The sequence below is a fragment of the Styela clava genome, chromosome 3 (assembly GCF_964204865.1).
Source record: "Styela clava chromosome 3, kaStyClav1.hap1.2, whole genome shotgun sequence".
NCBI lineage: Eukaryota > Metazoa > Chordata > Ascidiacea > Stolidobranchia > Styelidae > Styela > Styela clava.
In genome coordinates this window covers 23495378-23519883 of record NC_135252.1, presented here as the reverse complement: position 1 = coordinate 23519883, position 24506 = coordinate 23495378, and the positions used below count along the sequence as shown (strand labels likewise).

At 40.6% G+C, this 24506-nt stretch overlaps 40 non-coding genes across 40 annotated transcripts; all 40 read left to right on the top strand.

Annotated features, from left to right (window-relative positions):
- The first annotated feature begins 132 nt into the window (after positions 1-132).
- On the top strand, positions 133-205 carry Trnar-ucu (transfer RNA arginine (anticodon UCU)). The gene has a single exon. It is a non-coding gene; the product is annotated as a tRNA-Arg (tRNA).
- A 129-nt stretch (positions 206-334) lies between these two features.
- Positions 335-416, top strand: Trnas-uga (transfer RNA serine (anticodon UGA)). The gene has a single exon. It is a non-coding gene; the product is annotated as a tRNA-Ser (tRNA).
- A 206-nt stretch (positions 417-622) lies between these two features.
- Trnag-gcc (transfer RNA glycine (anticodon GCC)) lies at positions 623-693 on the top strand. Its single transcript has one exon. It is a non-coding gene; the product is annotated as a tRNA-Gly (tRNA).
- A 656-nt stretch (positions 694-1349) lies between these two features.
- Trnas-uga (transfer RNA serine (anticodon UGA)) lies at positions 1350-1431 on the top strand. Its single transcript has one exon. It is a non-coding gene; the product is annotated as a tRNA-Ser (tRNA).
- A 213-nt stretch (positions 1432-1644) lies between these two features.
- Trnag-gcc (transfer RNA glycine (anticodon GCC)) lies at positions 1645-1715 on the top strand. The gene has a single exon. It is a non-coding gene; the product is annotated as a tRNA-Gly (tRNA).
- Positions 1716-2371: 656 nt separating this feature from the next.
- On the top strand, positions 2372-2453 carry Trnas-uga (transfer RNA serine (anticodon UGA)). Its single transcript has one exon. It is a non-coding gene; the product is annotated as a tRNA-Ser (tRNA).
- Positions 2454-2658: 205 nt separating this feature from the next.
- Trnag-gcc (transfer RNA glycine (anticodon GCC)) lies at positions 2659-2729 on the top strand. The gene has a single exon. It is a non-coding gene; the product is annotated as a tRNA-Gly (tRNA).
- Positions 2730-3385: 656 nt separating this feature from the next.
- On the top strand, positions 3386-3467 carry Trnas-uga (transfer RNA serine (anticodon UGA)). Its single transcript has one exon. It is a non-coding gene; the product is annotated as a tRNA-Ser (tRNA).
- Positions 3468-3677: 210 nt separating this feature from the next.
- Trnag-gcc (transfer RNA glycine (anticodon GCC)) lies at positions 3678-3748 on the top strand. Its single transcript has one exon. It is a non-coding gene; the product is annotated as a tRNA-Gly (tRNA).
- Positions 3749-3985: 237 nt separating this feature from the next.
- On the top strand, positions 3986-4067 carry Trnas-uga (transfer RNA serine (anticodon UGA)). The gene has a single exon. It is a non-coding gene; the product is annotated as a tRNA-Ser (tRNA).
- A 762-nt stretch (positions 4068-4829) lies between these two features.
- Trnar-ucu (transfer RNA arginine (anticodon UCU)) lies at positions 4830-4902 on the top strand. The gene has a single exon. It is a non-coding gene; the product is annotated as a tRNA-Arg (tRNA).
- A 129-nt stretch (positions 4903-5031) lies between these two features.
- On the top strand, positions 5032-5113 carry Trnas-uga (transfer RNA serine (anticodon UGA)). Its single transcript has one exon. It is a non-coding gene; the product is annotated as a tRNA-Ser (tRNA).
- Positions 5114-5876: 763 nt separating this feature from the next.
- On the top strand, positions 5877-5949 carry Trnar-ucu (transfer RNA arginine (anticodon UCU)). Its single transcript has one exon. It is a non-coding gene; the product is annotated as a tRNA-Arg (tRNA).
- A 1137-nt stretch (positions 5950-7086) lies between these two features.
- Trnas-uga (transfer RNA serine (anticodon UGA)) lies at positions 7087-7168 on the top strand. Its single transcript has one exon. It is a non-coding gene; the product is annotated as a tRNA-Ser (tRNA).
- A 274-nt stretch (positions 7169-7442) lies between these two features.
- Trnar-ucu (transfer RNA arginine (anticodon UCU)) lies at positions 7443-7515 on the top strand. The gene has a single exon. It is a non-coding gene; the product is annotated as a tRNA-Arg (tRNA).
- A 129-nt stretch (positions 7516-7644) lies between these two features.
- On the top strand, positions 7645-7726 carry Trnas-uga (transfer RNA serine (anticodon UGA)). Its single transcript has one exon. It is a non-coding gene; the product is annotated as a tRNA-Ser (tRNA).
- A 1589-nt stretch (positions 7727-9315) lies between these two features.
- On the top strand, positions 9316-9397 carry Trnas-uga (transfer RNA serine (anticodon UGA)). Its single transcript has one exon. It is a non-coding gene; the product is annotated as a tRNA-Ser (tRNA).
- Positions 9398-9602: 205 nt separating this feature from the next.
- Trnag-gcc (transfer RNA glycine (anticodon GCC)) lies at positions 9603-9673 on the top strand. The gene has a single exon. It is a non-coding gene; the product is annotated as a tRNA-Gly (tRNA).
- Positions 9674-10329: 656 nt separating this feature from the next.
- Trnas-uga (transfer RNA serine (anticodon UGA)) lies at positions 10330-10411 on the top strand. Its single transcript has one exon. It is a non-coding gene; the product is annotated as a tRNA-Ser (tRNA).
- A 210-nt stretch (positions 10412-10621) lies between these two features.
- Positions 10622-10692, top strand: Trnag-gcc (transfer RNA glycine (anticodon GCC)). The gene has a single exon. It is a non-coding gene; the product is annotated as a tRNA-Gly (tRNA).
- A 237-nt stretch (positions 10693-10929) lies between these two features.
- Trnas-uga (transfer RNA serine (anticodon UGA)) lies at positions 10930-11011 on the top strand. The gene has a single exon. It is a non-coding gene; the product is annotated as a tRNA-Ser (tRNA).
- A 1251-nt stretch (positions 11012-12262) lies between these two features.
- On the top strand, positions 12263-12335 carry Trnar-ucu (transfer RNA arginine (anticodon UCU)). Its single transcript has one exon. It is a non-coding gene; the product is annotated as a tRNA-Arg (tRNA).
- A 1137-nt stretch (positions 12336-13472) lies between these two features.
- On the top strand, positions 13473-13554 carry Trnas-uga (transfer RNA serine (anticodon UGA)). The gene has a single exon. It is a non-coding gene; the product is annotated as a tRNA-Ser (tRNA).
- Positions 13555-13828: 274 nt separating this feature from the next.
- Trnar-ucu (transfer RNA arginine (anticodon UCU)) lies at positions 13829-13901 on the top strand. Its single transcript has one exon. It is a non-coding gene; the product is annotated as a tRNA-Arg (tRNA).
- Positions 13902-14030: 129 nt separating this feature from the next.
- Positions 14031-14112, top strand: Trnas-uga (transfer RNA serine (anticodon UGA)). The gene has a single exon. It is a non-coding gene; the product is annotated as a tRNA-Ser (tRNA).
- Positions 14113-15701: 1589 nt separating this feature from the next.
- On the top strand, positions 15702-15783 carry Trnas-uga (transfer RNA serine (anticodon UGA)). Its single transcript has one exon. It is a non-coding gene; the product is annotated as a tRNA-Ser (tRNA).
- A 205-nt stretch (positions 15784-15988) lies between these two features.
- On the top strand, positions 15989-16059 carry Trnag-gcc (transfer RNA glycine (anticodon GCC)). Its single transcript has one exon. It is a non-coding gene; the product is annotated as a tRNA-Gly (tRNA).
- Positions 16060-17035: 976 nt separating this feature from the next.
- Trnag-gcc (transfer RNA glycine (anticodon GCC)) lies at positions 17036-17106 on the top strand. Its single transcript has one exon. It is a non-coding gene; the product is annotated as a tRNA-Gly (tRNA).
- Positions 17107-17762: 656 nt separating this feature from the next.
- On the top strand, positions 17763-17844 carry Trnas-uga (transfer RNA serine (anticodon UGA)). The gene has a single exon. It is a non-coding gene; the product is annotated as a tRNA-Ser (tRNA).
- A 730-nt stretch (positions 17845-18574) lies between these two features.
- Trnar-ucu (transfer RNA arginine (anticodon UCU)) lies at positions 18575-18647 on the top strand. The gene has a single exon. It is a non-coding gene; the product is annotated as a tRNA-Arg (tRNA).
- Positions 18648-18776: 129 nt separating this feature from the next.
- Positions 18777-18858, top strand: Trnas-uga (transfer RNA serine (anticodon UGA)). Its single transcript has one exon. It is a non-coding gene; the product is annotated as a tRNA-Ser (tRNA).
- A 205-nt stretch (positions 18859-19063) lies between these two features.
- Trnag-gcc (transfer RNA glycine (anticodon GCC)) lies at positions 19064-19134 on the top strand. Its single transcript has one exon. It is a non-coding gene; the product is annotated as a tRNA-Gly (tRNA).
- A 454-nt stretch (positions 19135-19588) lies between these two features.
- Trnar-ucu (transfer RNA arginine (anticodon UCU)) lies at positions 19589-19661 on the top strand. Its single transcript has one exon. It is a non-coding gene; the product is annotated as a tRNA-Arg (tRNA).
- A 420-nt stretch (positions 19662-20081) lies between these two features.
- Positions 20082-20152, top strand: Trnag-gcc (transfer RNA glycine (anticodon GCC)). Its single transcript has one exon. It is a non-coding gene; the product is annotated as a tRNA-Gly (tRNA).
- A 237-nt stretch (positions 20153-20389) lies between these two features.
- On the top strand, positions 20390-20471 carry Trnas-uga (transfer RNA serine (anticodon UGA)). The gene has a single exon. It is a non-coding gene; the product is annotated as a tRNA-Ser (tRNA).
- A 760-nt stretch (positions 20472-21231) lies between these two features.
- Trnar-ucu (transfer RNA arginine (anticodon UCU)) lies at positions 21232-21304 on the top strand. Its single transcript has one exon. It is a non-coding gene; the product is annotated as a tRNA-Arg (tRNA).
- Positions 21305-22441: 1137 nt separating this feature from the next.
- Trnas-uga (transfer RNA serine (anticodon UGA)) lies at positions 22442-22523 on the top strand. Its single transcript has one exon. It is a non-coding gene; the product is annotated as a tRNA-Ser (tRNA).
- Positions 22524-22802: 279 nt separating this feature from the next.
- Positions 22803-22875, top strand: Trnar-ucu (transfer RNA arginine (anticodon UCU)). Its single transcript has one exon. It is a non-coding gene; the product is annotated as a tRNA-Arg (tRNA).
- A 128-nt stretch (positions 22876-23003) lies between these two features.
- Positions 23004-23085, top strand: Trnas-uga (transfer RNA serine (anticodon UGA)). Its single transcript has one exon. It is a non-coding gene; the product is annotated as a tRNA-Ser (tRNA).
- Positions 23086-23845: 760 nt separating this feature from the next.
- Positions 23846-23918, top strand: Trnar-ucu (transfer RNA arginine (anticodon UCU)). Its single transcript has one exon. It is a non-coding gene; the product is annotated as a tRNA-Arg (tRNA).
- The last annotated feature ends 588 nt before the right edge of the window (positions 23919-24506 follow it).

The following is a 24506-nucleotide window of genomic DNA, read 5'->3' as shown; positions in this document are numbered from 1 at the left end:
TTTTATTAACATATGAACATCAAAATGCAATCGAGAGTGAAAAGATAACCTATTGCGCAACGAGCATTGGTGTTTCAGTGGTAGATTTCTCGCCTGCCACGCGGGAGATCGGGATTCGATTAAACCTTGCAAGTCTTCGTGGCGCAGTGGATAGCACGCTGGACTTCTAATCCAGAGGTTCCGGGTTCGAGTCCCGGCGAAGATGGTGTTCATTTATGCGAATACATTTTATATTCTAATTAATACATCTTTCCCGTCAATATCCGTTGCTTATGTATTTTTTGAATTTTACTAAAGAGATAAAATCTGTATACCAAAAGTTACTAAAGTAGAAGCTGTGATGGCCGAATGGTTAAGGCGTTGGACTTGAAATCCAATGGGATATTCCCGCGCAGGTTCAAACCCTGCTCGCAGCGTTTAATTTTCTAAACATATGAACATTGAACCATTAATTACTAACGTAGTAACTGTGATGGCCGAGTGCTTAAGGCGTTGGACTTGAAATCCAGCGGGGTATTTTCACGGAGGTTCGAGACCTGCTCGCAGCGTTTAATTTTGTTTTATTTAAGTTAAAAAACATTAAATTGCAATCGAGAGTGAAAAGATAACCTACCGCGGACGAGCATTGGTGGTTCAGTGGTAGAATTCTCGCCTGCCACGCGGGAGGCCCGGGTTCGATTCCCGGCCAATGCAGCTCATAATATTTTCAAGAAAATGTTCTGTTTTCTATTAAAAGTTGCGAGACTTCGTGGCGCAATGGATAGCGCACTGGACTTCTAATCCAGAATATATTTTAAATTCTAATTAAAACATCTTTCCCATCAATATCCGTTGCTTATGTATTTTTTAAAATTATGCTTATCTATTTTTCAAATTATTACTAAAGAGACAAAGTCTGTGAACCACAAGTTACTAGCGGAGGAGCTGTGATGACCGAGTGATTAGGGCGTTGGACTTGAAATCCAGCGGGATATTCCCGCGCAGGTTCGTACCCTGCTGGCAGCGTTTAATCTTGTTTTATTAATATATGAACATCAAAATGCAATCGAGAGTGAAAAGTTAACCTATTGCGCAACGAGCATTGGTGTTTCAGTGGTAGATTTCTCGCCTGCCACGTGGGAGATCGGGATTCGATTAAACCTTGCGAGTCTTCGAGGCGCAATGGTTAGCGCGCTGGACTTCTAATTCAGAGGTTCAGGGTTCGATTCCCGGAGAAGATGGTGTTCATTTATGCGAATACATTTTAAATTCTAATTAATACAACTTTCCCGTCAATATCCATTTCTTATGTATTTTTTAAATTTTACTAAAGAGATAAAATCTGTATACCAAAAGTTACTAAAGTGGAAGCTGTGATGGCCGAGTGGTTAAGGCGTTGGACTTGAAATCCAATGGGATATTCCCGCGCAGGTTGAAACCCTGCTCGCAGCGTTTAATTTTGTAAACATATGAACATATGAACATTGAACCATTAATTACTAACGTAGTAACTGTGATGGCCGAGTGCTTAAGGCGTTGGACTTGAAATCCAGCGGGATATTTTCACGGAGGTTCGAGCCCTGCTCGCAGCGTTTAATTTTGTTTTATTTAAGTTAAAAACATTAAATTGCAATCGAGAGTGAAAAGATAACCCACCGCGGACGAGCATTGGTGGTTCAATGGTAGAATTCTCGCCTGCCACGCGGGAGGCCCGGGTTCGATTCCCGGCCAATGCAGCTCATAATATTTTCAAGAAAATGTTCTGTTTTCTATTAAAAGTTGCGAGACTTCGTGGCGCAATGGATAGCGCACTGGACTTCTAATCCAGAATACATTTTAAATTCTAATTAAAACATCTTTCCCATCAATATCCGTTGCTTATGTATTTTTTAAAATTATGCTTATCTATTTTTCAAATTATTACTAAAGAGACAAAGTCTGTGAACCACAAGTTACTAGCGGAGGAGCTGTGATGACCGAGTGATTAGGGCGTTGGACTTGAAATCCAGCGGGATATTCCCGCGCAGGTTCGTACCCTGCTGGTAGCGTTTAATCTTGTTTTATTAATATATGAACATCAAAATGCAATCGAGAGTGAAAAGTTAACCTATTGCGCAACGAGCATTGGTGTTTCAGTGGTAGATTTCTCGCCTGCCACGTGGGAGATCGGGATTCGATTAAACCTTGCGAGTCTTCGTGGCGCAATGGTTAGCGCGCTGGACATCTAATCCAGAGGTTCAGGGTTCGATTCCCGGAGAAGATGGTGTTCATTTATGCGAATGCATTTTAAATTCTAATTAATACATCTTTCCCGTCAATATCCATTGCTTATGTATTTTTTAAATTTTACTAAAGAGATAAAATCTGTATACCAAAAGTTACTAAAGTGGAAGCTGTGATGGCCGAGTGGTTAAGGCGTTGGACTTGAAATCCAATGGGATATTCCCGCGCAGGTTGAAACCCTGCTCGCAGCGTTTAATTTTGTAAACATATGAACATTGAACCATTAATTACTAACGTAGTAACTGTGATGGCCGAGTGCTTAAGGCGTTGTACTTGAAATCCAGCGGGATATTTTCACGGAGGTTCGAGCCCTGCTCGCAGCGTTTAATTTTGTTTTATTTAAGTTAAAAACATTAAAATGCAATCGAGAGTGAAAAGATAACCCACCGCGGACGAGCATTGGTGGTTCAGTGGTAGAATTCTCGCCTGCCACGCGGGAGGCCTGGGTTCGATTCCCGGCCAATGCAGCTCATAATATTTTCAAGAAAATGTTCTGTTTTCTATTAAAAGTTGCGAGACTTCGTGGCGCAATGGATAGCGCACTGGACTTCTAATCCAGAATACATTTTAAATTCTAATTAATACATCTTTCCCATCAATATCCGTTGCTTATGTATTTTTTAAAATTATGCTTATTTATTTTTCAAATTATTACTAAAGAGACAAAGTCTGTGAACCACAAGTTACTAGCGGAGGAGCTGTGATGACCGAGTGATTAGGGCGTTGGACTTGAAATCCAGCGGGATATTCCCGCGCAGGTTCGTACCCTGCTGGCAGCGTTTAATCTTGTTTTATTAATATATGAACATCAAAATGCAATCGAGAGTGAAAAGTTAACCTATTGCGCAACGAGCATTGGTGTTTCAGTGGTAGATTTCTCGCCTGCCACGTGGGAGATCAGGATTCGATTAAACCTTGCGAGTCTTTGTGGAGCAATGGATAGCGCGCTGGACTTCTAATCCAGAGGTTCAGGGTTCGATTCCCGGCGAAGATGGTGTTCATTTATGCGAATACATTTTAAATTCTAAATATTACACCTTTCCCGTCAATATCCATTGCTTATGTATTTTTTAAATTTTACTAAAGAGATAAAATCTGTATACCAAAAGTTACTAAAGTGGAAGCTGTGATGGCCGAGTGGTTAAGGCGTTGGACTTGAAATCCAATGGGATATTCCCGCGCAGGTTCGAACCCTGCTCGCAGCGTTTAATTTTGTAAACATATTTAAATTGAACCACAAATTACTAACGTAGTAACTGTGATGGCCTGGCCGAGTGCTTAAGGCGTTGGACTTGAAATCCAGCGGGATATTTTCACGGAGGTTCGAGCCCTGCTCGCAGCGTTTAATTTTGTTTTATTTAAGGTAAAAACATTAAAATGCAATCGAGAGTGAAAAGATAACCCACCGCGAACGAGCATTGGTGGTTTAGTGGTAGAATTCTCGCCTGCCACGCGGGAGGCCCGGGTTTGATTCCCGGCCAATGCAGCTCATAATATTTTCAAGAATTTGATAATAATTCATGGTACGAAATATAGAAAATGTTCTGTTTTCTATTGAAAGTTGCGAGACTTCGTGGCGCAATGGATAGCGCACTGGACTTCTAATCCAGAATACATTTTAAATTCTAACTAATACATCTTTCCCATCAAATCCGTTGCTTATGTATTTTTTAAATTTTACTAAAGAGATAAAATCTGTATACCAAAAGTTACTAAAGTGGAAGCTGTGATGGCCGAGTGGTTAAGGCGTTGGACTTGAAATCCAATGGGATATTCCCGCGCAGGTTCGAACCCTGCTCGCAGCGTTTAATTTTGTAAACATATTTAAATTGAACCACAAATTACTAACGTAGTAACTGTGATGGCCTGGCCGAGTGCTTAAAGCGTTGGACTTGAAATCCAGCGGGATATTTTCACGGAGGTTCGAGCCCTGCTCGCAGCGTTTAATTTTGTTTTATTTAAGGTAAAAACATTAAAATGCAATCGAGAGTGAAAAGATAACCCACCGCGAACGAGCATTGGTGGTTTAGTGGTAGAATTCTCGCCTGCCACGCGGGAGGCCCGGGTTTGATTCCCGGCTAATGCAGCTCATAGTATTTTCAAGAATTTGATAATAATTCATGGTACGAAATATGGAAAATGTTCTGTTTTCTATTAAAAGTTGCAAGACTTCGTGGCGCAATGGATAGCGCACTGGACTTCTAATCCAGAATACATTTTAAATTCTAATTAATACATCTTTCCCATCAATATCCGTTGCTTATGTATTTTTTAAATTTATGCTCTTTTTCAAATTATTACTAAAGAGACGAAGTCTGTGAACCACAAGTTACTAGCGGAGAAGCTGTGATGACCGAGTGATTAAGGCGTTGGACTTGATATCCAGCGGGATATTCCCGCGCAGGTTCGTACCCTGCTCGCAGCGTTTAATATTGTTTTATTAACATATGAACATCAAAATGCAATCGAGAGTGAAAAGATAACCTATTGCGCAACGAGCATTGGTGTTTCAGTGGTAGATTTCTCGCCTGCCACGCGGGAGATCGGGATTCGATAAAACCTTACAAGTCTTCGTGGCGCAATGGATAGCGCGCTGGACTTCTAATCCAGAGGTTCCGGGTTCGAGTCCCGGCGAAGATGGTGTTCATTTATGCGAATACATTTTCAATTCTAATTAATACATCTTTCCCGTCAATATTCATTGCTTATGTATTTTTTAAATTTTACTAAAGAGATAAAATCTGTATACCAAAAGTTACTAAAGTGGAAGCTGTGATGGCCGAGTGGTTAAGGCGTTGGACTTGAAATCCAACGGGATATTCCCGCGCAGGTTCGAACCCTACTCGCAGCGTTTAATTTTGTAAACATATGAACATTGAACCACAAATTACTAACGTAGTAACTGTGATGGCCGAGTGCTTAAGGCGTTGGACTTGAAATCCAGCGGGATATTCTCACGGAGGTTCGAGCCATGCTCGCAGCGTTTAATTTTGTTTTATTTAAGGTAAAAACATTAAAATGCAGTCGAGAGTGAAGAATATAACCTACCGCGAACGAGCATTGGTGGTTTAGTGGTAGAATTCTCGCCTGCCACGCGGCAGGCCCGGGTTTGATTCCCGGCCAATGCAGCTCATAATATTTTCAAGAATTTTTATAATAATTCATGGTACGAAATATGGAAAATGATCTGTTTTCTATTAAAAGTTGCGAGACTTCGTGGCGCAATGGATAGCGCACTGGACTTCTAATCCAGAATACATTTTAAATTCTAATTAATACATCTTTCCCATCAATATCCGTTGCTTATGTATTTTTTAAATTTATGCTTATCTCTTTTTTAAATTATTACTAAAGAGAAAAAGTCTGTGAACCACAAGTTACTAGCGGAGAAGCTGTGATGACCGAGTGATTAAGGCGTTGGGGTTGAAATCCAGCGGGATATTCCCGCGCAGGTTCGTACCTTGCTCGCAGCGTTTAATATTGTTTTATTAACATATGAAATCAAAACGCAATCGAGAGTGAAAAGATAACCTATTGCGCAACGAGCATTGGTGTTTCAGTGGTCGATTTCTCGCCTGCCAAGCGGGAGATCGGGTTTCGATTAAACCTTGCGAATCTTCGTGGCGCAATGGATAGCGCGCTGGACTTCTAATCCAGAGGTTCCGGGTTCGAGTCCCGGCGAAGATGGTGTTCATTTATGCGAATACATTTTGAATTATAATTAGTACATCTTTCCCGTCAATATCCGTTGCTTATGTATTTTTTAAATTTTACTAAAGAGATAAAATTTGTATACCAAAAGTTACTAAAGTAGAAGCTGTGATTGCCGAGTGGTTAAGGCGTTGGACTTGAAATCCAATGGGATATTCCCCCGCAGGTTTGAACCCTGTTCGCAGCGTTTAATTTTGTAAACATATGAACATTGAACCACAAATTTCTTACGTAGTAACTGTGATGGCCGAGTGCTTAAGGCGTTGGACTTGAAATCCAGCGGGATATTCTCACGGAGGTTCGAGCCCTGCTCGCAGCGTTCAATTTTGTTTTATTTGAAGTAAATACATTAAAATGCAATCGAGAGTGAAAAGATAACCTACCGCGAACGAGCATTGGTGGTTCAGTGGTAGAATTCGCACCTGCCACGCGGGAGGCCCGGGTTCGATTCCCGGCCAATGCAGCTCATAATATTTTCAAGAATTTGATAATAATTCATGGTACGAAATATGGAAAATGTTCTGTTTTCTATTAAAAGTTGCGAGACTTCGTGGCGCAATGGATAGCGCACTGGACTTCTAATCCAGAACAAATTTTAAATTCTAACTATTACATCTTTCCCATCAAATCCGTTGCTTATGTATTTTTTAAATTTATGCTTATCTCTTTTTTAAATTAATACTAAAGAGACAAAGTCTGTGAACCACAAGTTACTAGCGGAGAAGCTGTGATGACCGAGTGATTAAGGCGTTGGACCTGCTCGGAGCGTTTAATATTGTTTTATTAACATATGAAATCAAAACGCAATCGAGAGTAAAAAGATAACCTATTGCGCAACGAGCATTGGTGTTTCAGTGGTAGATTTCTCGCCTGCCACGCGGGAGATCTGGATTCGATTAAACCTTGCGAGTCTTCGTGGCGCAAAGAATAGCGCGCTGTACTTCTAATCCAGAGGTTCCGGGTTTAAGTCCCGGCGAAGATTGTGTTAATTTATGCAAATACATTTTTATATTCTAATTAATACATCTTTCCCCTCAATATCCGTTGCTTATGTATTTTTTTAAATTTTACTAAAGAGATAAAATCCGTATACCAAAAGTTACTAAAGTAGAAGCTGTGATGGCCGAGTGGTTAAGGCGTTGGACTTGAAATCCAATGGGATATTCCCGCGCAGGTTCAAACCCTGCTCGCAGCGTTTAATTTCGTAAACATATGAACATTGAATCACAAATTACTAACGTGGTAACTGTGATGGCCGAGTGCTTAAGGCGTTGGACTTGAAATCTAGCGGGATATTCTCACGGAGGTTCGAGCCCTGCTCGCAGCGTTTAATTTTGTTTTATTTAAGGTATAAACATTAAAATGCAATCGAGAGTGAAAAGATAACCTACCGCGAACGAGCATTGGTGGTTCAGTGGTAGAATTCTCGCCTGCCACGCGGGAGATCGGGATTCGATTAGACCTTGCGAGTCTTCGTGGCGCAATGGATAGCGCGCTGGACTTCTAATCCAGAGGTTCCGGGTTTGAGTCCCGGCGAAGATTGTGTTCATTTATGTGAATACATTTTATATTCTAATTAATACATCTTTCCAGTCAATATCCGTTGCTTATGTATTTTTTGAATTTTACTAAAGAGATAAAATCTGTATACCAAAAGTTACTAAAGTAGAAGCTGTGATGGCCGAGTGGTTAAGGCGTTGGACTTGAAATCCAATGGGATATTCCCGCGCAGGTTCGAACCCTGCTCGCAGCGTTTAATTTTATAAACATATTTAAATTGAACCACAAATTACTAACGTAGTAACTGTGATGGCCTGGCCGAGTGCTTAAGGCGTTGGACTTGAAATCCAGCGGGATATTTTCACGGAGGTTCGAGCCCTGCTCGCAGCGTTTAATTTTGTTTTATTTAAGGTAAAAACATTAAAATGCAATCGAGAGTGAAAAGATAACCCACCGCGAACGAGCATTGGTGGTTTAGTGGTAGAATTCTCGCCTGCCACGCGGGATCCCCGGGTTTGATTCCCGGCCAATGCAGCTCATAATATTTTCAAGAATTTGATAATAATTCATGGTACGAAATATGGAAAATGTTTGTTTTCTATTAAAAGTTGCGAGACTTCGTGGCGCAATGGATAGCGCACTGGACTTCTAATCCAGAATACATTTTAAATTCCGATTAATACATCTTTCCCATCAATATCCGTTGCTTATGTATTTTTTAAATTTATGCTTATCTCTTTTTAAATTATTACTAAAGAGACAAAGTCTGTGAACCACAAGTTACTAGCGGAGAAGCTGTGATGACCGAGTGGTTAAGGCTTTGGACTTGAAATCCAATGGGGTATTCCCGCGCAGGTTCGAACCCTGCTCGCATCATTTAATTTTGTAAACATATGAACATTGAACCACAAGTTACTAACGTAGTAACTGTGATGACCGAGTGCTTAAGGCGTTGGACTTGAAATCCAGCGGGATATTCTCACGGAGGTTCGAGCCCTGCTCGCAGCGTTTAATTTTGTTTTATTTAATGTAAAATCATTAAAATGCGATCGAGAGTGAAAAGATAACCTACCGCGAACGAGCGTTGGTGGTTCAGTGGTAGAATTCTCGCATGCCACGCGGGAATCCGGGTTCGATTCCCGGCCAATGCAGCTCATAATATTTTCAAGAATTTGATAGTAATTCATGGTACAAAATATGGAAAATGATCTGTTTTCTATTAAAAGTTGCGAGACTTCGTGGCGCAATGGATAGCGGCGCACTGTACTTCTAATCCAGAATACATTTTAAATTCTAATTAATACATCTTTTCCATCAATATCCGTTGCTAATGTATTTTTTAAATTTATGCTTATCTCTTTTTTAAATTATTACTAAAGAGACAAAGTCTGTGAACCACAAATTACTAGCGGAGAAGCTGTGATGACCGATTGATTAAGGCGTTGGACTTGATATCCAGCGGGATATTCCCGCGCAGGTTCGTACCCTGCTCGGAGCGTTTAATATTGTTTTATTAACATATGAACATCAAAATGCAATCGAGAGTGAAAAGATAACCTATTGCGCAACGAGCATTGGTGTTTCAGTGGTAGATTTCTCGCCTGCCACGTGGGAGATCGGGATTCGATTAAACCTTGCGAGTCTTCGTGGCGCAATGGTTAGCGCGCTGGACATCTAATCCAGAGGTTCAGGGTTCGATTCCCGGAGAAGATGGTGTTCATTTATGCGAATACATTTTAAATTCTAATTAATACATCTTTTCCGTCAATATCCATTGCTTATGTATTTTTTAAATTTTACTAAAGAGATAAAATCTGTATACCAAAAGTTACTAAAGTGGAAGCTGTGATGGCCGAGTGGTTAAGGCGTTGGACTTGAAATCCAATGGGATATTCCCGCGCAGGTTGAAACCCTGCTCGCAGCGTTTAATTTTGTAAACATATGAACATTGAACCATTAATTACTAACGTAGTAACTGTGATGGCCGAGTGCTTAAGGCGTTGTACTTGAAATCCAGCGGGATATTTTCACGGAGGTTCGAGCCCTGCTCGCAGCGTTTAATTTTGTTTTATTTAAGTTAAAAACATTAAAATGCAATCGAGAGTGAAAAGATAACCCACCGCGGACGAGCATTGGTGGTTCAGTGGTAGAATTCTCGCCTGCCACGCGGGAGGCCCGGGTTCGATTCCCGGCCAATGCAGCTCATAATATTTTCAAGAAAATGTTCTGTTTTCTATTAAAAGTTGCGAGACTTCGTGGCGCAATGGATAGCGCACTGGACTTCTAATCCAGAATACATTTTAAATTCTAATTAATACATCTTTCCCATCAATATCCGTTGCTTATGTATTTTTTAAAATTATGCTTATTTATTTTTCAAATTATTACTAAAGAGACAAAGTCTGTGAACCACAAGTTACTAGCGGAGGAGCTGTGATGACCGAGTGATTAGGGCGTTGGACTTGAAATCCAGCGGGATATTCCCGCGCAGGTTCGTACCCTGCTGGCAGCGTTTAATCTTGTTTTATTAATATATGAACATCAAAATGCAATCGAGAGTGAAAAGTTAACCTATTGCGCAACGAGCATTGGTGTTTCAGTGGTAGATTTCTCGCCTGCCACGTGGGAGATCAGGATTCGATTAAACCTTGCGAGTCTTTGTGGAGCAATGGATAGCGCGCTGGACTTCTAATCCAGAGGTTCAGGGTTCGATTCCCGGCGAAGATGGTGTTCATTTATGCGAATACATTTTAAATTCTAAATATTACACCTTTCCCGTCAATATCCATTGCTTATGTATTTTTTAAATTTTACTAAAGAGATAAAATCTGTATACCAAAAGTTACTAAAGTGGAAGCTGTGATGGCCGAGTGGTTAAGGCGTTGGACTTGAAATCCAATGGGATATTCCCGCGCAGGTTCGAACCCTGCTCGCAGCGTTTAATTTTGTAAACATATTTAAATTGAACCACAAATTACTAACGTAGTAACTGTGATGGCCTGGCCGAGTGCTTAAGGCGTTGGACTTGAAATCCAGCGGGATATTTTCACGGAGGTTCGAGCCCTGCTCGCAGCGTTTAATTTTGTTTTATTTAAGGTAAAAACATTAAAATGCAATCGAGAGTGAAAAGATAAACCACCGCGAACGAGCATTGGTGGTTTAGTGGTAGAATTCTCGCCTGCCACGCGGGAGGCCCGGGTTTGATTCCCGGCCAATGCAGCTCATAATATTTTCAAGAATTTGATAATAATTCATGGTACGAAATATAGAAAATGTTCTGTTTTCTATTGAAAGTTGCGAGACTTCGTGGCGCAATGGATAGCGCACTGGACTTCTAATCCAGAATACATTTTAAATTCTAACTAATACATCTTTCCCATTAAATCCGTTGCTTATGTATTTTTTAAATTTTACTAAAGAGATAAAATCTGTATACCAAAAGTTACTAAAGTGGAAGCTGTGATGGCCGAGTGGTTAAGGCGTTGGACTTGAAATCCAATGGGATATTCCCGCGCAGGTTCGAACCCTGCTCGCAGCGTTTAATTTTGTAAACATATTTAAATTGAACCACAAATTACTAACGTAGTAACTGTGATGGCCTGGCCGAGTGCTTAAAGCGTTGGACTTGAAATCCAGCGGGATATTTTCACGGAGGTTCGAGCCCTGCTCGCAGCGTTTAATTTTGTTTTATTTAAGGTAAAAACATTAAAATGCAATCGAGAGTGAAAAGATAACCCACCGCGAACGAGCATTGGTGGTTTAGTGGTAGAATTCTCGCCTGCCACGCGGGAGGCCCGGGTTTGATTCCCGGCTAATGCAGCTCATAGTATTTTCAAGAATTTGATAATAATTCATGGTACGAAATATGGAAAATGTTCTGTTTTCTATTAAAAGTTGCAAGACTTCGTGGCGCAATGGATAGCGCACTGGACTTCTAATCCAGAATACATTTTAAATTCTAATTAATACATCTTTCCCATCAATATCCGTTGCTTATGTATTTTTTAAATTTATGCTCTTTTTCAAATTATTACTAAAGAGACGAAGTCTGTGAACCACAAGTTACTAGCGGAGAAGCTGTGATGACCGAGTGATTAAGGCGTTGTACTTGAAATCCAGCGGGATATTCTCACGGAGGTTCGAGCCATGCTCGCAGCGTTTAATTTTGTTTTATTTAAGGTAAAAACATTAAAATGCAGTCGAGAGTGAAGAATATAACCTACCGCGAACGAGCATTGGTGGTTTAGTGGTAGAATTCTCGCCTGCCACGCGGCAGGCCCGGGTTTGATTCCCGGCCAATGCAGCTCATAATATTTTCAAGAATTTTTATAATAATTCATGGTACGAAATATGGAAAATGATCTGTTTTCTATTAAAAGTTGCGAGACTTCGTGGCGCAATGGATAGCGCACTGGACTTCTAATCCAGAATACATTTTAAATTCTAATTAATACATCTTTCCCATCAATATCCGTTGCTTATGTATTTTTTAAATTTATGCTTATCTCTTTTTTAAATTATTACTAAAGAGAAAAAGTCTGTGAACCACAAGTTACTAGCGGAGAAGCTGTGATGACCGAGTGATTAAGGCGTTGGGGTTGAAATCCAGCGGGATATTCCCGCGCAGGTTCGTACCTTGCTCGCAGCGTTTAATATTGTTTTATTAACATATGAAATCAAAACGCAATCGAGAGTGAAAAGATAACCTATTGCGCAACGAGCATTGGTGTTTCAGTGGTCGATTTCTCGCCTGCCAAGCGGGAGATCGGGTTTCGATTAAACCTTGCGAGTCTTCGTGGCGCAATGGATAGCGCGCTGGACTTCTAATCCTGAGGTTCCGGGTTCGAGTCCCGGCGAAGATGGTGTTCATTTATGCGAATACATTTTGAATTATAATTAGTACATCTTTCCCGTCAATATCCGTTGCTTATGTATTTTTTAAATTTTACTAAAGAGATAAAATTTGTATACCAAAAGTTACTAAAGTAGAAGCTGTGATTGCCGAGTGGTTAAGGCGTTGGACTTGAAATCCAATGGGATATTCCCCCGCAGGTTTGAACCCTGTTCGCAGCGTTTAATTTTGTAAACATATGAACATTGAACCACAAATTTCTTACGTAGTAACTGTGATGGCCGAGTGCTTAAGGCGTTGGACTTGAAATCCAGCGGGATATTCTCACGGAGGTTCGAGCCCTGCTCGCAGCGTTCAATTTTGTTTTATTTGAAGTAAATACATTAAAATGCAATCGAGAGTGAAAAGATAACCTACCGCGAACGAGCATTGGTGGTTCAGTGGTAGAATTCGCACCTGCCACGCGGGAGGCCCGGGTTCGATTCCCGGCCAATGCAGCTCATAATATTTTCAAGAATTTGATAATAATTCATGGTACGAAATATGGAAAATGTTCTGTTTTCTATTAAAAGTTGCGAGACTTCGTGGCGCAATGGATAGCGCACTGGACTTCTAATCCAGAACAAATTTTAAATTCTAACTATTACATCTTTCCCATCAAATCCGTTGCTTATGTATTTTTTAAATTTATGCTTATCTCTTTTTTAAATTAATACTAAAGAGACAAAGTCTGTGAACCACAAGTTACTAGCGGAGAAGCTGTGATGACCGAGTGATTAAGGCGTTGGACCTGCTCGGAGCGTTTAATATTGTTTTATTAACATATGAAATCAAAACGCAATCGAGAGTAAAAAGATAACCTATTGCGCAACGAGCATTGGTGTTTCAGTGGTAGATTTCTCGCCTGCCACGCGGGAGATCTGGATTCGATTAAACCTTGCGAGTCTTCGTGGCGCAAAGAATAGCGCGCTGTACTTCTAATCCAGAGGTTCCGGGTTTAAGTCCCGGCGAAGATTGTGTTAATTTATGCAAATACATTTTTATATTATAATTAATACATCTTTCCCCTCAATATCCGTTGCTTATGTATTTTTTTAAATTTTACTAAAGAGATAAAATCCGTATACCAAAAGTTACTAAAGTAGAAGCTGTGATGGCCGAGTGGTTAAGGCGTTGGACTTGAAATCCAATGGGATATTCCCGCGCAGGTTCAAACCCTGCTCGCAGCGTTTAATTTCGTAAACATATGAACATTGAATCACAAATTACTAACGTGGTAACTGTGATGGCCGAGTGCTTAAGGCGTTGGACTTGAAATCTAGCGGGATATTCTCACGGAGGTTCGAGCCCTGCTCGCAGCGTTTAATTTTGTTTTATTTAAGGTATAAACATTAAAATGCAATCGAGAGTGAAAAGATAACCTACCGCGAACGAGCATTGGTGGTTCAGTGGTAGAATTCTCGCCTGCCACGCGGGAGATCGGGATTCGATTAGACCTTGCGAGTCTTCGTGGCGCAATGGATAGCGCGCTGGACTTCTAATCCAGAGGTTCCGGGTTTGAGTCCCGGCGAAGATTGTGTTCATTTATGTGAATACATTTTATATTCTAATTAATACATCTTTCCAGTCAATATCCGTTGCTTATGTATTTTTTGAATTTTACTAAAGAGATAAAATCTGTATACCAAAAGTTACTAAAGTAGAAGCTGTGATGGCCGAGTGGTTAAGGCGTTGGACTTGAAATCCAATGGGATATTCCCGCGCAGGTTCGAACCCTGCTCGCAGCGTTTAATTTTATAAACATATTTAAATTGAACCACAAATTACTAACGTAGTAACTGTGATGGCCTGGCCGAGTGCTTAAGGCGTTGGACTTGAAATCCAGCGGGATATTTTCACGGAGGTTCGAGCCCTGCTCGCAGCGTTTAATTTTGTTTTATTTAAGGTAAAAACATTAAAATGCAATCGAGAGTGAAAAGATAACCCACCGCGAACGAGCATTGGTGGTTAAGTGGTAGAATTCTCGCCTGCCACGCGGGATCCCCGGGTTTGATTCCCGGCCAATGCAGCTCATAATATTTTCAAGAATTTGATAATAATTCATGGTACGAAATATGGAAAATGTTTGTTTTCTATTAAAAGTTGCGAGACTTCGTGGCGCAATGGATAGCGCACTGGACTTCTAATCCAGAATACATTTTAAATTCCAATTAATACATCTTTCCCATCAATATCCGTTGCTTATGTATTTTTTAAATTTATGCTTATCTCTTTTTAAATTATTACTAAAGAGACAAAGTCTGTGAACCACAAGTTACTAGCGGAGAAGCTGTGATGACCGAGTGGTTAAGGCTTTGGACTTGAAATCCAATGGGGTATTCCCGCGCAGGTTCGAACCCTGCTCGCATCATTTAATTTTGTAAACATATGAACATTGAACCACAAGTTACTAACGTAGTAACTGTGATGACCGAGTGCTTAAGGCGTTGGACTTGAAATCCAGCGGGATATTCTCACGGAGGTTCGAGCCCTGCTCGCAGCGTTTAATTTTGTTTTATTTAATGTAAAATCATTAAAATGCGATCGAGAGTGAAAAGATAACCTACCGCGAACGAGCGTTGGTGGTTCAGTGGTAGAATTCTCGCATGCCACGCGGGAATCCGGGTTCGATTCCCGGCCAATGCAGCTCATAATATTTTCAAGAATTTGATAGTAATTCATGGTACAAAATATGGAAAATGATCTGTTTTCTATTAAAAGTTGCGAGACTTCGTGGCGCAATGGATAGCGGCGCACTGTACTTCTAATCCAGAATACATTTTAAATTCTAATTAATACATCTTTTCCATCAATATCCGTTGCTAATGTATTTTTTAAATTTATGCTTATCTCTTTTTTAAATTATTACTAAAGAGACAAAGTCTGTGAACCACAAATTACTAGCGGAGAAGCTGTGATGACCGATTGATTAAGGCGTTGGACTTGATATCCAGCGGGATATTCCCGCGCAGGTTCGTACCCTGCTCGGAGCGTTTAATATTGTTTTATTAACATATGAACATCAAAATGCAATCGAGAGTGAAAAGATAACCTATTGCGCAACGAGCATTGGTGTTTCAGTGGTAGATTTCTCGCCTGCCACGCGGGAGATCGGGATTCGATTAAACCTTGCAAGTCTTCGTGGCGCAGTGTATAGCACGCTGGACTTCTAATCCAGAGGTTCCGGGTTCGAGTCCCGGCGAAGATGGTGTTCATTTATGCGAATACATTTTATATTCTAATTAATACATCTTTCCCGTCAATATCCGTTGCTTATGTATTTTTTGAATTTTACTAAAGAGATAAAATCTGTATACCAAAAGTTACAAAAGTAGAAGCTGTGATGGCCGAATGGTTAAGGCGTTGGACTTGAAATCCAATGGGATATTCCCGCGCAGGTTCAAACCCTGCTCGCAGCGTTTAATTTTCTAAACATATGAACATTGAACCACAAATCACTAACGTAGTAACTGTGATGGCCGAGTTCTTAAGGCGTTGGAATTGAAATCCAGCGGGATATTTTCACGGAGGTTCGAGCCCTGCTCGCAGCGTTTAATTTTGTTTTATTTAAGGTAAAAACATTAAAATGCAGTCGAGAGTGAAAAGATAACCTAACGCGGACGAGCATTGGTGGTTCAGTGGTAGAATTCTCGCCTGCCACGCGGGAGGCCCGGGTTCGATTCCCGGCCAATGCAGCTCATAATATTTTCAAGAATTTGATAATAATTCATGGTACGAATTATGGAAAAAGATCTGTTTTCTATTAAAAGTTGCGAGACTTCGTGGCGCAATGGATAGCGCACTGGACTTCTAATCCAGAATACATTTTAAATTCTAATTAATACATCTTTCCCATCAATATCCGTTGCTTATGTATTTTTTTAAATTATGCTTATCTCTTTTTCAAATTATTACTAAAGAGACAAAGTCTGTGAACCACAAGTTACTAGCGGAGGAGCTGTGATGACCGAGTGATTAGAGCGTTGGACTTGAAATACAGCGGGATATTCCCGCGCAGGTTCGTACCCTGCTGGCAGCGTTTAATCTTGTTTTATTAATATATGAACATCAAAATGCAACCGAGAGTGAAAAGTTAACCTATTGCGCAACGAGCATTGGTGTTTCAGTGGTAGATTTCTCGCCTGCCACGTGGGAGATCGGGATTCGATTAAACCTTGCGAGTCTTCGAGGCGCAATGGTTAGAGCGCTGGACTTCTAATTCAGAGGTTCAGGGTTCGATTCCCGGAGAAGATGGTGTTCATTTATGCGAATACATTTTAAATTCTAATTAATACAACTTTCCCGTCAATATCCATTTCTTATGTATTTTTTGAATTTTACTAAAGAAATAAAATCTGTATACCAAAAGTTACTAAAGTGGAAGCTGTGATGGCCGAGTGGTTAAGGCGTTGGACTTGAAATCCAATGGGACATTCCCGCGCAGGTTGAAACCCTGCTCGCAGCGTTTAATTTTGTAAACATATGAACATTGAACCTTTAATTACTAACGTAGTAACTGTGATGGCCGAGTGCTTAAGGCGTTGGACTTGAAATCCAGCGGGGTATTTTCACGGAGGTTCGAGCCCTGCTCGCAGCGTTTAATTTTGTTTTATTTAAGTTAAAAAACATTAAATTGCAATCGAGAGTGAAAAGATAACCTACCGCGGACGAGCATTGGTGGTTCAGTGGTAGAATTCTCGCCTGCCACGCGGGAGGCCCGGGTTCGATTCCCGGCCAATGCAGCTCATAATATTTTCAAGAAAATGTTCTGTTTTCTATCAAAGGTTGCGAGACTTCGTGGCGCAATGGATAGCGCACTGGACTTCTAATCCAGAATACATTTTAAATTCTAATTAAAACATCTTTCCCATCAATATCCGTTGCGTATGTATTTTTTAAAATTATGCTTATCTATTTTTCAAATTATTACAAAAGAGACAAAGTCTGTGAACCACAAGTTACTAGCGGAGGAGCTGTGATGACCAAGTGATTAGGGCGTTGGACTTGAAATCCAGCGGGATATTCCCGCGCAGGTTCGTACCCTGCTGGCAGCGTTTAATCTTGTTTTATTAATATATGAACATCAAAATGCAATCGAGAGTGAAAAGTTAACCTATTGCGCAACGAGCATTGGTGTTTCAGTGGTAGATTTCTCGCCTGCCACGTGGGAGATCGGGATTCGATTAAACCTTGCGAGTCTTCGAGGCGCAATGGTTAGCGCGCTGGACTTCTAATTCAGAGGTTCAGGGTTCGATTCCCGGAGAAGATGGTGTTCATTTATGCGAATACATTTTAAATTCTAATTAATACAACTTTCCCGTCAATATCCATTTTTTATGTATTTTTTAAATTTTACTAAAGAGATAAAATCTGTATACCAAAAGTTACTAAAGTGGAAGCTGTGATGGCCGAGTGGTTAAGGCGTTGGACTTGAAATCCAATGGGATATTCCCGCGCAGGTTGAAACCCTGCTCGCAGCGTTTAATTTTGTAAACATATGAACATTGAACCATTAATTACTAACGTAGTAACTGTGATGGCCGAGTGCTTAAGGCGTTGGACTTGAAATCCAGCGGGATATTTTCACGGAGGTTCGAGCCCTGCTCGCAGCGTTTAATTTTGTTTTATTTAAGTTAAAAACATTAAATTGCAATCGAGAGTGAAAAGATAACCTACCGCGGACGAGTATTGGTGGTTCAATAGTAGAATTCTCGCCTGCCACGCGGGAGGCCCGGGTTCGATTCTCGGCCAATGCAGCTCATAATATTTTCAAGAAAATGTTCTGTTTTCTATTAAAAGTTGCGAGACTTCGTGGCGCAATGGATAGCGCACTGGACTTCTAATCCAGAATACATTTTAAATTCTAATTAAAACATCTTTCCCATCAATATCCGTTGCTTATGTTTTTTTTTAAATTATGCTTATCTATTTTTCAAATTATTATTAAAGAGACAAAGTCTGTGAACCACAAGTTACTAGCGGAGGAGCTGTGATGACCGAGTGATTAGGGCGTTGGACTTGAAATCCAGCGGGATATTCCCGCGCAGGTTCGTACCCTGCTGGCAGCGTTTAATCTTGTTTTATTAATATATGAACATCAAAATGCAATCGAGAGTGAAAAGTTAACCTATTGCGCAACGAGCATTGGTGTTTCAGTGGTAGATTTCTCGCCTGCCACGTGGGAGATCGGGATTCGATTAAACCTTGCGAGTCTTCGTGGCGCAATGGTTAGCGCGCTGGACTTCTAATCCAGAGGTTCAGGGTTCGATTCCCGGAGAAGATGGTGTTCATTTATGCGAATACATTTTAAATTCTAATTAATACATCTTTCCCGTCAATATCCATTGCTTGTGTATTTTTTAAATTTTACTAAAGAGATAAAATCTGTATACCAAAAGTTACTAAAGTGGAAGCTGTGATGGCCGAGTGGTTAAGGCGTTGGACTTGAAATCCAATGGGATATTCCCGCGCAGGTTGAAACCCTGCTCGCAGCGTTTAATTTTGTAAACATATGAACATTGAACCATCAATTACTAACGTAGTAACTGTGATGGCCGAGTGCTTAAGGCGTTGGACTTGAAATCCAGCGGGATATTTTCACGGAGGTTCGAGCCCTGCTCGCAGCGTTTAATTTTGTTTTATTTAAGTTAAAAACATTAAAATGCAATCGAGAGTGAAAAGATAACCCGCCGCGGACGAGCATTGGTGGTTCAGTGGTAGAATTCTCGCCTGCCACGCGGGAGGCCCGGGTTCGATTCCCGGCCAATGCAGCTCATAATATTTTCAAGAAAATGTTCTGTTTTCTATAAAAAGTTGCGAGACTTCGTGGCGCAATGGATAGCGCACTGGACTTCTAATCCAGAATACATTTTAAATTCTAATTAATACATCTTTCCCATCAATATCCGTTGCTTATGTATTTTTTTAAATTATGCTTATTTATTTTTCAAATTATTACTAAAGAGACAAAGTCTGTGAACCACAAGTTACTAGCGGAGGAGCTGTGATGACCGAGTGATTAGGGCGTTGGACTTGAAATCCAGCGGGATATTCCCGCGCAGGTTCGTACCCTGCTCGCAGCGTTTAATATTGTTTTATTAACATATGAACATCAAAATGCAATCGAGAGTGAAAAGATAACCTATTGCGCAACGAGCATTGGTGTTCCAGTGGTAGATTTCTCGCCTGCCACGCGGGAGATCGGGATTCGATTAAACCTTACAAGTCTTCGTGGCGCAATGGATAGCGCGCTGGACTTCTAATCAAGAGGTTCCGGGTTCGAGTCCCGGCGAAGATGGTGTTCATTTATGCGAATACATTTTATATTCTAATTAATACATCTTTCCCGTCAATATCCGTTGCTTATGTATTTTTTGAATTTTACTAAAGAGATAAAATCTGTATACCAAAAGTTACTAAAGTAGAAGCTGTGATGGCCGAGTGGTTAAGGCGTTGGACTTGAAATCCAATGGGTTATTCCCGCGCGATTCGAACCCTGCTCGCAGCGTTTAATTTTGTAAACATATTTAAATTGAACCACAAATTACTAACGTAGTAACTGTGATGACCTGGCCGAGTGCTTAAGGCGTTGGACTTGAAATCCAGCGGGATATTTTCACGGAGGTTCGAGCCCTGCTCGCAGCGTTTAATTTTGTTTTATTTAAGGTAAAAACATTAAAATGCAATCGAGAGTGAAAAGATAACCCACCGCGAACGAGCATTGGTGGTTTAGTGGTAGAATTCTCGCCTGCCACGCGGGAGGCCCGGGTTTGATTCCCGGCCAATGCAGCTCGTAATATTTTCAAGAATTTGATAATAATTCATGGTACGAAATATAGAAAATGTTCTGTTTTCTATTGAAAGTTGCGAGACTTCGTGGCGCAATGGATAGCGCACTGGACTTCTAATCCAGAATACATTTTAAATTCTAACTAATACATCTTTCCCATCAAATCCGTTGCTTATGTATTTTTTAAATTTTACTAAAGAGATAAAATCTGTATACCAAAAGTAACTAAAGAAGAAGCTGTGATGGCCGAGTGGTTAAGGCGTTGGACTTGAAATCCAATGGGATATTCCCGCGCAGGTTCGAACCCTGCTCGCAGCGTTTAATTTTGTAAACATATGAACATTGAACCACAAATTTCTTACGTAGTAACTGTGATGGCCGAGTGCTTAAGGCGTTGGACTTGAAATCCAGCGGGATATTCTCACGGAGGTTCGAGCCCTGCTCGCAGCGTTTAATTTTGTTTTATTTAAGGTAAAAACATTAAAATGCAATCGAGAGTGAAAAGATAACCTACCGCGAACGAGCATTGGTGGTTCAGTGGTAGAATTCTAGCCTGCCACGCGGGAGGCCCGGGTTCGATTCCCGGCAAATGCAGCTCATAATATTTTCAAGAATTTGATAATAATTCATGGTACGAAATATGGAAAATGTTCTGTTTTCTATTAAAAGTTGCGAGACTTCGTGGCGCAATCGATAGCGCACTGGACTTCTAATCCAGAATACATTTTAAATTCTAACTAATACATCTTTCCCATCAAATCCGTTGCTTATGTATTTTTTAATTTTATGCTTATCTCTTTTTTAAATTATTACTAAAGTGACAAAGTCTGTGAACCACAAGTTACTAGCGGAGAAGCTGTGATGACCGAGTGATTAAGGCGTTGGGGTTGAAATCCAGCGGGATATTCCCGCGCAGGTTCGTACCTTGCTCGCAGCGTTTAATATTGTTTTATTAACATATGAAATCAAAACGCAATCGAGAGTGAAAAGATAACCTATTGCGCAACGAGCATTGGTGTTTCAGTGGTCGATTTCTCGCCTGCCAAGCGGGAGATCGGGTTTCGATTAAACCTTGCGAGTCTTCGTGGCGCAATGGATAGCGCACGGGACTTCTAATCCAGAGGTTCCGGGTTCGAGTCCCGGCGAAGATGGTGTTCATTTATGCGAATACATTTTAAATTCTAATTAGTACATCTTTCCCGTCAATATCCGTTGCTTATGTATTTTTTAAATTTTACTAAAGAGATAAAATTTGTATACCAAAAGTTACTAAAGTAGAAGCTGTGATTGCCGAGTGGTTAAGGCGTTGGACTTGAAATCCAATGGGATATTCCCCCGCAGGTTTGAACCCTGTTCGCAGCGTTTAATTTTGTAAACATATGAACATTGAACCACAAATTTCTTACGTAGTAACTGTGATGGCCGAGTGCTTAAGGCGTTGGACTTGAAATCCAGCGGGATATTCTCACGGAGGTTCGAGCCCTGCTCGCAGCGTTCAATTTTGTTTTATTTGAAGTAAATACATTAAAATGCAATCGAGAGTGAAAAGATAACCTACCGCGAACGAGCATTGGTGGTTCAGTGGTAGAATTCGCACCTGCCACGCGGGAGGCCCGGGTTCGATTCCCGGCCAATGCAGCTCATAATATTTTCAAGAATTTGATAATAATTCATGGTACGAAATATGGAAAATGTTCTGTTTTCTATTAAAAGTTGCGAGACTTCGTGGCGCAATGGATAGCGCACTGGACTTCTAATTCAGAACAAATTTTAAATTCTAACTATTACATCTTTCCCATCAAATCCGTTGCTTATGTATTTTTTAAATTTATGCTTATCTCTTTTTTAAATTAATACTAAAGAGACAAAGTCTGTGAACCACAAGTTACTAGCGGAGAAGCTGTGATGACCGAGTGATTAAGGCGTTGGACCTGCTCGGAGCGTTTAATATTGTTTTATTAACATATGAAATCAAAACGCAATCGAGAGTAAAAAGATAACCTATTGCGCAACGAGCATTGGTGTTTCAGTGGTAGATTTCTCGCCTGCCACGCGGGAGATCTGGATTCGATTAAACCTTGCGAGTCTTCGTGGCGCAAAGAATAGCGCGCTGTACTTCTAATCCAGAGGTTCCGGGTTTAAGTCCCGGCGAAGATTGTGTTAATTTATGCAAATACATTTTTATATTCTAATTAATACATCTTTCCCCTCAATATCCGTTGCTTATGTATTTTTTTAAATTTTACTAAAGAGATAAAATCTGTATACCAAAAGTTATTAAAGTAGAAGCTGTGATGGCCGAGTGGTTAAGGCGTTGGACTTGAAATCCAATGGGATATTCCCGCGCAGGTTCGAACCCTGCTCGCAGCGTTTAATTTTGTTAACATATGAACATTGAACCACAAATTACTAACGTAGTAATCGTGATGGCCGAGTTCTTAGGGCGTTGGACTTGAAATCCAGCGGGATATTCTCACGGAGGTTCGAGCCCTGCTCGCAGCGTTTAATCTTGTTTTATTAACATATGAACATCAAAATGCAATTGAGAGTGAAAAGATAACCTCTTGCGCAACGAGCATTGGTGTTTCAGTGGTAGATTTCTCGCCTGCCACGCGGGAGATCGGGATTCGATTAACTTAAATCTTGCGAGTCTTCGTGGCGCAATGGATAGCGCGCTGGACTTCTAATCCATAGGTTCCGGGTTCGAGTCCCGGCGAAGATGGTGTTCATTTATGCGAATACATTTTAAATTCTAATTAATACATATTTCCCATCAAATCCGTTGCTTATGTATTTTTTAAATTTTACTAAAGAGATAAAATCTGTATACCAAAAGTAACTAAAGTAGAAGCTGTGATGGCCGAGTGGTTAAGGCGTTGGACTTGAAATCCAATGGGATATTCCCGCGCAGGTTCGAACCCTGCTCGCAGCGTTTAATTTTGTAAACATATGAACATTGAACCACAAATTTCTTACGTAGTAACTGTGATGGCCGAGTGCTTAAGGCGTTGGACTTGAAATCCAGCGGGATATTCTCACGGAGGTTCGAGCCCTGCTCGCAGCGTTTAATTTTGTTTTATTTAAGGTAAAAACATTAAAATGCAATCGAGAGTGAAAAGATAACCTACCGCGAACGAGCATTGGCGGTTCAGTGGTAGAATTCTAGCCTGCCACGCGGGAGGCCCGGGTTCGATTCCCGGCAAATGCAGCTCATAATATTTTCAAGAATTTGATAATAATTCATGGTACGAAATATGGAAAATGTTCTGTTTTCTATTAAAAGTTGCGAGACTTCGTGGCGCAATCGATAGCGCACTGGACTTCTAATCCAGAATACATTTTAAATTCTAACTAATACATCTTTCCCATCAAATCCGTTGCTTATGTATTTTTTAATTTTATGCTTATCTCTTTTTTAAATTATTACTAAAGAGACAAAGTCTGTGAACCACAAATTACTAGCGGAGAAGCTGTGATGACCGAGTGATTAAGGCGTTGGGGTTGAAATCCAGCGGGATATTCCCGCGCAGGTTCGTACCTTGCTCGCAGCGTTTAATATTGTTTTATTAACATATGAAATCAAAACGCAATCGAGAGTGAAAAGATAACCTATTGCGCAACGAGCATTGGTGTTTCAGTGGTCGATTTCTCGCCTGCCAAGCGGGAGATCGGGTTTCGATTAAACCTTGCGAGTCTTCGTGGCGCAATGGATAGCGCACTGGACTTCTAATCCAGAGGTTCCGGGTTCGAGTCCCGGCGAAGATGGTGTTCATTTATGCGAATACATTTTAAATTCTAATTAGTACATCTTTCCCGTCAATATCCGTTGCTTATGTATTTTTTAAATTTTACTAAAGAGATAAAATTTGTATACCAAAAGTTACTAAAGTAGAAGCTGTGATTGCCGAGTGGTTAAGGCGTTGGACTTGAAATCCAATGGGATATTCCCCCGCAGGTTTGAACCCTGTTCGCAGCGTTTAATTTTGTAAACATATGAACATTGAACCACAAATTTCTTACGTAGTAACTGTGATGGCCGAGTGCTTAAGGCGTTGGACTTGAAATCCAGCGGGATATTCTCACGGAGGTTCGAGCCCTGCTCGCAGCGTTCAATTTTGTTTTATTTGAAGTAAATACATTAAAATGCAATCGAGAGTGAAAAGATAACCTACCGCGAACGAGCATTGGTGGTTCAGTGGTAGAATTCGCACCTGCCACGCGGGAGGCCCGGGTTCGATTCCCGGCCAATGCAGCTCATAATATTTTCAAGAATTTGATAATAATTCATGGTACGAAATATGGAAAATGTTCTGTTTTCTATTAAAAGTTGCGAGACTTCGTGGCGCAATGGAT